This window comes from Dendrobates tinctorius, unplaced genomic scaffold (genome assembly GCF_039654945.1).
Source record: "Dendrobates tinctorius isolate UK_male_01 unplaced genomic scaffold, ASM3965494v1 ptg000078l, whole genome shotgun sequence".
NCBI lineage: Eukaryota > Metazoa > Chordata > Amphibia > Anura > Dendrobatidae > Dendrobates > Dendrobates tinctorius.
The window spans coordinates 4,967,818-4,978,034 of record NW_027361746.1 but is presented as its reverse complement, the minus strand read 5'-3'; the positions used below and the strand labels follow the sequence as shown (position 1 = coordinate 4,978,034).

At 38.7% G+C, this 10,217-nt stretch overlaps 1 long non-coding RNA gene across 1 annotated transcript in view; it reads right to left on the bottom strand.

Annotated features, from left to right (window-relative positions):
• Positions 1-368: 368 nt before the first annotated feature.
• Positions 369-10,217, bottom strand: part of LOC141096693 (uncharacterized) — a 357,552-nt gene continuing 347,703 nt past the window's right edge. Inside the window, exon 4 of the long non-coding RNA XR_012233753.1 lies at positions 369-1,186. This is a non-coding gene — a long non-coding RNA (uncharacterized lncRNA). The remainder of the gene's footprint in view (positions 1,187-10,217) is intronic.

Genomic DNA, 10,217 nt, shown 5'->3' with positions numbered 1-10,217 from the left:
TTCTGCTCAGACCCAGTTTCTCATTTGTTTCATTGTGCATTCTGTGCATATAAGGGTGTGACCGCCCTGTTTCTGAGTTGGAAAATCCATCCTGTCTGGCCTATACTATTACTGGTGGTTCAGTCCCTCTGTCCTTGTTCACATTCACGTCACTTGACAAGTGGAAAGGTTTTAAATACAAGAGTTAGGACTGTCCCACAAGGGTTGCCGTGACATGGCGGGATGGCTTCTACATTATTTTGATCAAAATTATGTTAACTAAATACCCTTATTATTACTATTATTACTACCTTCATGCAATTTTTGCAATATATTTTTTTACTTTTTTATTCCAGGATATTTGTTTTGTGTTTTGCTTTTGGTTTTCTCTATGTATAGACAGATGTTTTCTTTTTCTTTTTTTCATCCTCGAGGAGTACCTAACGCATACCTGTTATTTTGGCTGTGTTTTTAGAAAACATTGTCCTTTATGTGTGCACCTGAGGTATAAATCTATGTCTGGGCATTTAGTGAATTATATGCTGCATTTTTCATCAGTATTCCCCTCTCTGGGCTCTATCTCCTATTTTCATTTGTCTCAGAGTTAGTGGCTACAGGGTATTTGTTATTAAATCTCCTATACCCTAAATACAGAAAATAGGAGATCCTGCATCTCTATCTATATGTAGCACAACCTCTAAGGCGTAGCAGAATTCAGAACATTAATGATCATCACTGAGCAGTGTAGCTGTGTTTCCAGCTTTGATATGTGATAAAATATAAGAAAGCAGTAGCATGATTTCTATGTATCTCTCTGCCTCTGTCTTTCTCTTCTGCTAATTCCTCTTCTTCCCCTTTGCATAGACTTCTATGAGCAGCATGTAAACTGATAAGTTGAGAGGGTATTTCATCTTGCAATATGTATTTTACCAGTTTTGAAGATGATTTATAAAACAAGAAGGTAAGGGGGAGAAGGGACTTAACATGTTGGAATAAAGCATTTTATCTGGAACACAACTGGAGAATTTTCTTATGTGCATCTTCATTTACCATATCAGGGCATTAATGGCTTCCTCTTCCTCCAGGCCGAGAATCTCATTGTAGCTTTCACACCGGTGAGTTGTTTTTCTCCTATCTTCTTTTCCACATCTTATTCAGCCTCCTTTACAGTGGGTGTGTTGTGAGGTTGCAACGAAGAGACGTTCTCCTTTGATAAGATATAATTGAAAGTTTCTTACATTCACTTATAATATTGATTAATGAACAGTTTGTTGAAACAACAACGATCATTTAAAACAAAGTTAGAACTAAAGGTACTGTCACACTTAGCGATGTACCAGCGATCCCGACCAGCGATATGACGCGGTCAGGATCGCTGGTGCATCGCTAAGTGGTCTCTAGTGAGCTGCCACACAGGCAGATCTCACCAGCGACATCGCTGGGGATGGGGGTCGCTACTTACCTGTCACACCCGGCGATCCTGCGTTCTCCCACCCGGCTCCACGCTCGTCTCTCCACATGAAGCGCCGCAGGAAGCTGACGACGAGAAACAGTCCAGGACGTTCTCGCGCGATCAGCGATAACCAGCGGGGGAGCGGGTCGTAGGTAAGTATCAGACACAGCGATGTCGCTAGCAATATCGCTATAACGTCACAAGTTATAGCGATATTGCTAGCGATATCGGTTAGTGTGACAGTACCTTAACAATATTATTTTAGAAATTGGACAGATTTCTTATCTATGTCTTCATATCTGTTTAAAGACGGATGAAATTAACATTTTACAGAGACTTTTCAGCTCATCAAGTACAGTTAATATATATTATATTCTGGAAAATAGTTACCCTTTTTTCCTTTCCTGTTGTATTATTGAAATTTTCTAAATAAAGAATATATACAAAAAAATACATATATTATATTCAGACAGAATACTTTAAGGAGCAAAGATCACACATGACTCTTGGTATAGCGTTTAGCACACTTTGTATACAATAAATAGTAGGCAATTTATTAGAGTAGAATTGAATTGTCCTTGAATTTTCACAAAAGGTAATATTTTCTAAAATATAGATTTTTTTACAATTCGTTCAGAACAAATTCGATAAAATAACAGCCACCTGATGTCTATTTTGCTGAACCATAAATTCAAATATTTAAGAAAAGAAAAAAGAATTGCTCACCTAACTGATCACTTGTTCCACAAGTCCTGCAGCCCAATATTCAGCTCTCCGCACCTCTTTTATTCAAGTACAAAACCATCGTATACATCTATTTGGCATTTTCTTGGCTTGTTTTACTCTGAGGCCCCATGTCTTCCATTGTGATTTGGCCTCTGATGTCCCTGCGTACCGTGTAGTCGCATTGATATGGCGTGAATCTGTAACATTCATTCCATGAGATGCTGAGTAAGCATCAGGCGACGTAAGTCGTAACATGCAACATCGCAACAAGAGGAAATGGATGCACTGCTATATTGTATAGTAAAGATAGGGTGTGACATCATGCAATGGAACAAAGCATGAAATAAAGAGAACAGGAAATGCAATAATGATGTGCACACCTTGCGATATATCATAAAAGTACCACTTTATTTAACACAACTGTTTATAACCCTATAAAACACCAAAAAACCTGATGAGCACATCCAACCATACATTACAATCAATACAAAATCACAATAAGTAAATTACAACATGTAAGGTAAATATCCAATCTCCAGGGGATGGACTGGAATAATATTTTGTCAAATCAAAGAATAAGCTGATTGAGGGGATCAAGAAGAACGAGGGGGTCAAAGTAGATTTATTATTAATCAGGAAATGTCTCCAACCTGCAGTAGGTTCATTCTCCTGCAAAAGTTCGAGCAGATCATGAAAAACCTGCCATTCATCCTCTGCCATGTTATCCACCAGATCTGGTTGCCTATAAAGTACTCGTAACACAAGTTTTATGCAAAATATATAAACATCCTTAATCAAAGTAAATTTGTCAAGACTTTGTGTAGGTGAAAACGATAAACCACGTTGTTAAACAGAAACTTCTGAAGATGATAAAGAGTAGTTAGGCCATGTGCACACGTAGTTTTTGGTGGTGCGGATTTTTCCGCGTGGATTTTGGAAAAACCGCAGGTCAAAAAGACCTACTGTTTACCTGCGGTTTAGGCTGCAGTTTAGCCCTGCGGTTTCACACCTCTACAAAGGAGGAGATGTGAAACCGCAGTGGATTCTGCACAAAGAATTGACACGCTGCGGATTGTAACCCGCAGCAAATCCGTGTGGAAAAATCCGCAGCATGTGCACAGCGTTTTTGATTTTACCATTGGAAACAATGGTACTGTACAACGCAGCAGAAACTGCTGCAGACCCACAGGGCCAGAAACTCTGCGGATCTGCAGCAAAATCCATACCGTGTGCACATAGCCTTAGATAGACTAATAACCTGTAAATTGCCAGTTGACAATAATAATAATAATCTTTATTTTTATATAGCGCTAACATATTCCGCAGCGCTTTACAGTTTGCACACATTTTCATCACTGTCCCCGATGGGGCTCACAATCTAAATTCCCTATCAGTATGTCTTTGGAGTGTGGGAGGAAACCTGAGTACCCGGAGGAAACCTACGCAAACACGGGGAGAACATACAAACTCCATGCAGATGTTGTCCTTGGTGGGATTCGAACCCAGGACCACTGAGCCACCGTGCTGCCCAACAATGCAGGAGGACCATCAGATATTGTGGACAGTCCCATCCCTATTTGTATCTCGTTCGTCTGTTGTGATTGTATACCGATGGTGGGGCCCTGCACCTTGTCCTTCTGCTTATTGGATTTTTTCCCCCTCTCCTGGTCCAACGTCTGTGTTGCTGCTTGATGCTTGAACTGCTGTCTGTAGCTGGGGCATTGTTAAGAGCAGTACCTCTAGATGTAGTCAAGATGGCTCCTTGTCAAGTATTTCCTCTGTGTTTCCACTTATAGGCTGAATTACTGTTATAGTCTCTTCGATCGCTTTGAAATTTTCTCTTATTAACTAGCAATAATATCAGTTTCAAATTTATACAATATATTTTTCAGTCTATCTTGGAAAGGCACCACCACCTTGGTTTGGTCAAAACCAGTCATTTTAGATTCAAAACACTTAATCTTAGCCGTAGTATCAGCCAGCCGCCCTCTATCATGTTCCAACAACATATTAATAATAATTCCTGAACATTTCAAAAGGCCCAGTTCCCAAATATTAGAAAAATTTGATGTAGGTTCCCAAGCTGGGAATATCTGCATCCTGAGACCCCAAGGTACAATAGACCCTGAGATACTCTTCAAGGCTCCGAATGTTCCCCCACAATCTTTTGCCCAATGTATGTGCAGCGGTACTGCTCGATGAGAATACATTAGCAGATTGATTAGTCCATGTGGCATCCCGAGTTTGGATGACATAAGTCGTGTGCTATAATTGCATGCTTACATCAGGTGCCTAATATGGCTATAAAATTTACCATCTCTATGTACAATTATTAAACTGTGGAAAAACTGTATTATCAGTTCTGTCTCTACTGCACTTTAGCACTTTATGCAACCCTTTTATGATTTGGTATACAGTATGTCACCTGCAGAGTACCCCACAAAATATTATTCAAGTCCATCCCCTGGAGATTGGATATTTACCCTAAAAGTGTTATACTTCACTTATTGAGCTTCTGTATTGATTATTACCTGTAAGGTTGGATGTGGTCATCAGGTGTTTTGGTGTTTTATATGGTTTTAAACAATTGTGTTAAAGTGTGTTACTTTTATGATGTATCGCAAGGTGTGTACATCATCATTGCAACATCACAATGCACACACAGTAAAACAGGCTGAATAAGATGTGCAAAAAGAAGATAGGAGAAAAGCAGCTCACCCGTGTGAAAGCTACAATGAGATTCTCAGCATGGAGGAAGAGGAAGCCATTAATGCCTGATATGGTACAATGAAGATGCACAGAAGAAAATTCTCCAGTTGTGTTCCAGATAAAATGGTAAGCTTTATTCCAACATGTTAAAAAACAAGGCATATTCAAGTATATCCAAATTTATTTTTCCTTTTCCTATACACTTCAGATAGTGACTCAGGACTGAGGAAAGGGAAAAAAATATTTTTTGATATACTTGAAGACAGGGGCATACATTGTTGTAATGGAGCCTCACAGCAGAAGTTCTAATAGGGCCCTCCTAAAAAAATTAATATTCGGTGAGGTCATAGAAGCGCATATTTCACAACTTTGCAACCCTTAACAAAGTAATTTTCCTACTATTCAAGCGCTTAGATTCCTCTCTCATTGCCCTCATAAAGTATGATGACAACAAAAATGCCCCCAAACACAGTATGATACAACTGCAGTAAATTTCTCCATAGTACCCTCCACATATAAAGTATGGTGACCCCGAACACAGTATTATGCCCCAACTGTGACCCCAACACAGTCTTCCATATGGTAAAATGGCCCAAACATAACCCTGCACACTGTATGATGGCACCACTAGTCCTACAAACAGTATAATGGCCCCCACACAGGTCTCCAAACAGCATAATGGTCCCGACACAGCGCTCCACACAACCGATCACACTGTATTATTGCTTACACACAGTATAATGACACAGGATCCCTCCAAACAGTATAATGGCACCCATCATAGCCTATCATGGACCACCACATAGCCCTGTATACAGTATTATGGACCTTCACATAGCCCTGCAAAAAGTATAAGAGCGGGCCCCACGCATCCCTGCACACAGTATAAGGGTCACCACATAGCCCTCCATGAAGTATAAAGGCTCCCACATAGCCCTCCAAATATTATAATGGAGCCCACATAGTCCTTCAGCTAGTATAATGGCCCCACATGGCCTTGCATATAGTATAATGGCCCCCACATAGCCTCTATATAGTATAATGGCTCCCACATAGCCCTCCATACGGTATATTCATCCCCACATAGCCGTCCAAATAATATAATGGCCCCCACATTGCCTTCCTTATAAGATAATGGGCCCCACACTGCCATCCATGTAGTATAATGCTCCGCCATTGCCTTCCATTTTGTATAATGCAAACCTCCATATAGTATAGTTTGCCTAAATATAGTATATTGCACCCCTATTGCACTTCATATAGTATAATGCACCCCCTTGCACTTGATATAGTATAGTGTGCCTTCTTATAGCATAATGTGCCTGCATATAGTATAATATGTCCCATTGCACTTCATATAAGATAATGCACATCATTGCACTTCATATAGTATAATAATCCTCCCTATAGTATAATGCTCCCCATTGCATTCCATATAGGATAATGCAGCCCCATTGTCCTCCATTTAGAATAATGTGCATCATTGCACTTCATATAGTATAATACGCTCCTATTGCACTTTATATAGTATAATTTGCCCCATTGCCCTTTATGTAGTACAAAGTACCTCCACATAGTCTAATGAGCCCCCAAAGCACTTCCTATAGTAAAATGTGACTCCATATAGAATAATGCTCCCCATTGCACTTAATATAGTATAATACACCCTCATTGCCCTCCATATGGTATAATATGCCTCATTGCACTTCATATATTATAATGTGCTTTTATGTAGTATAATGCACCCCATTGCACTTCATATAGAATAAAGCGCTCCATTGCACTTCAAATATTATAACATGCCACCATATAGTATAATGAATCCCCATAGCACTTCCTATAGCATAATGTGTCTCCATATAGTATAATGCACCCCCACTGCACTTCATATAGTATAATGCACCCCACTGCATTTCATATAGTATAATGCACCCCACTGCACTTCATATAGTATAATGCACCCCCATTGCAGTTTAGGTGCGTTGTACAGTACCATTGTTTTCAATGGTAAACTGTAAAATGCTGTGCACATGCTGCGGATTTTTCCGTGCGGTTTTGCTGCGGTTTACAATCCGCAGCATGTCAATTCTTTAGTGCAGAAACGCTGCAGTTTCACAACTCATCCATTATGAGGTGTGAAACCGCAGGGCAAAACCGCAGATATCTGCGGTTTTCACAACAAAATCCGCAGAGCCAAAAAACTCCTTGTGCACATAGCCTGAAACTATGAATCTATGAAACTATAATTTGTTGAATTCGATCACCTCTAATAACTGGTTGTAGTCGTTTGCCCCATAATTTACCAACTTTTGAATCTCAGTTTATGAACATTTGGTTTTTACCTGAGTTTACAGTACTGTTGAAGAACATTTTGCACTCCAAGCCATTGTATCATTTCTGGCCTTGGATACATTGTAATTCCTTTTTTTATAAACATTATATCTTTTCATCATGAAATTAACTCAAAAGCGCATGAAATAAAAACGGATTTACTATGTAAAACATAGCAGAGTCAATTTACATCATCATTGATTTCCAGATACAACATTTTCAAAGAGTGAATCTTTAAAATCTGGATTCGAAATTGTAGACAATTGCTAGGTAGGTTTCTGTAGTACAATGGGGAGGATGGTAGTGGTTTCACAAAGTAATATGAAGCGATGTGAGACTATAGACTGCCTTATTTAAATTCAAATTTTCAGGTTACTAGAATAAAAAGGTAAGATTGAAATGATATAATTCAATTCTAAAAAAGAGAAAATGTTTTATTCAAATATCAAAAGACATCTGATAAATCTCTTCTAAGCAATTACAGAGTGACTGAAAGTATTCCCACATTGGATAAGCCTTGCTTGATTATACTTTTAACGTATTTTACTGTCGTGCCCACACTAACACTAACGTACTTCGGGGGACGTCTGTGCCCTGACCTTGCCTAGGAATCCCAGCCAAGCTTGAAATCTATGCAGTTCCAGTTTCCATAGAAACCCAGTTCTGTGAATATGTGTTAAAAAGTATCATAAGACTTCGAAAGTAGCCTTGCATTCCGTTTTTTTTTTTACAAAAAGGACATGGAGGGAAAAAAATTTCATTGACATTATCTAAAACATAAAAGGAAAACTTTAGAAATCCGTTTAACTATTTTTATTACTGTTTATCTGCATTTCATCATCAAGTCAAAATGATGCAAAATTAGGGCAGTCATAATTAGAATTCATCATAAAGAATATGGACACCTTTGACAAGTAAAATTGATTTTTCCATTTGTTAGTGGATACCTTTGAGTAATAAAATTCAACTAAGTTTCACTCTTCACTTTGTCATTCATTTTTAGACCCACTGATATGCAGTTTCCAACCTGGTGAAAGTGTCAGATTTTTCTCTTGTGTGAGTGTCTTTCCCAGTAATACAGGCTGGACCTGAGCTCTGTATGAACTCAGGGTGCTGTTATGTTTATTAACTCATATATCAGCACAGCTTCTATCCTGCACTTCTTTACCCTTCATGTGCTTTTCTCTTTGTCTATAGACTTTTTTCTTCCCCCTGATTGAGATATTTCTCCGTCTTCAAGGCTGGACTGTGAGTTTCAAAACACACAAGCCCATCGTACCTTCAACACCTACTTCTCCAGTTGGACTAATGTACTATGAATATGACAGTGCCTGATGTTGAAGGAAGTTAATATATACTGCCTGACCCAAATTACCAATTATACCACTATATAAAGTTAACTGATAAAATTATACCATCATTATATTATATGGCACGGCTTACTTACAATTGCTCATTTTGCCCTTCTGCCCAATAAAATCTTTTTTGTTTGCTTTGTGTAGAAGCAGGAATCATAGAATCATAGAATCGTAGAGTTGGAAGGGACCTCCTGGGCCATCTGGTCCAACCCCCTGCTCAAAGCAGGATTCGCTAAATCATCCCAGACAGATATCTGTCCAGCCTCTGTTTGAAGACTTCCATTGAAGGAGAACTCACCACCTCTCATGGCAGCCTGTTCCACTCAATGATCACTCTAACTGTCAAAAAGTTTTTTCTAATATCTAATCTGTGTCTCCTCCCATTCAGTTTCATCCCATTGCTTCTAGTCTTTCCTTGTGCAAATGAGAATAAAGATGATCCTTCTGCAATGTGACAGCCCTGAAAGCAATGTTCCCATTGTTAGGAATTTGGTACTCCTATACTGTTTGCCCATGAAGTGAATGCAAGGCATGCCCTGCCCCAAATTTAGATGGACTACAAAAACCCTTTGAACAGACATACAGGATTGCCACCTGAAAGCAATGTTCCTATTTTTAGGAAGCTGGTACTCCCATACTGATTACCTATGCAGTGAATTGCAGTGCTGAGGCCGAAGAACCTGCATTGGAAAATTGCAGTGTTGAGGCTGAAGAACCTGCAGTGGAGAATTGCAGTGTTGAGGCTGAAGACCTGACAGTGGAGAATTTCAGTGTTGAGCCTGAAGAACCTACAGTTGAGAATTGCAGTGTTGAGGCTAAAGACCCGGCAGTGGAGAATTGCACTGTTGAGGCTGAAGAACCTGCATTGTAGAACTCCAGTGTTGAGCCTGAAGTACATGCAGTGGAGAATTGCACTGCTGAGACTGAATAATCTACATTGGAGAATTGCAGTGCTGAGCCTGAAGATTTTAAGGTCTGTGTGATGTGAAGTGGAACTTCAAATTCTATACAGATGTATAAAAAAATTAACCATTACATAATATTAAATTTAAAAATAACATTGTGTTAAAAGTTGGATATTTATGTAAAGGCTATGTACACTTTTTCAGAGATTTTTTAAAAATATACTCTGGTCATCTGGCATTTCTGGAAAATTCCAAATGTGCCAGTGTGACAATTGAAATTAGTTTATTTTTATTTATTATTTTTTTTTAAGAAATAAGATAATGACACTTCTTGTAGAAGCAATTCCATCAAAGTTTTTATCCTCTTAATATATTGCAGTCATCATATTATATAACACTGTGTACTTTACATTTGCTCATTTTGCCTTTCTACCCAATTAATTTTTCTCTTTTCCATTAGTTCTTTGACATCATGTGAGTAAAAACTGACTAGCTGAATCCTTATAAGCTCTGTGTAGAAAAAGGAGGTCATTTTTGCCTTTATGCTATTGAGAACTCTGCTATTAGAAGTGGAAAGGAAGAACAAAGACAAAAGAATCTAAATGATAAAAATATAGGAGAAAGAAACCAATCACAAAATAAAATGTTTCTATACTAATGCACAAAGCATGGGCAACAAACAAGGAGAATTGGAACTACTAACACAGGAAAAGGAATAGGATGTCATTGGAATCACTCAGACTGGTGGGACAATGC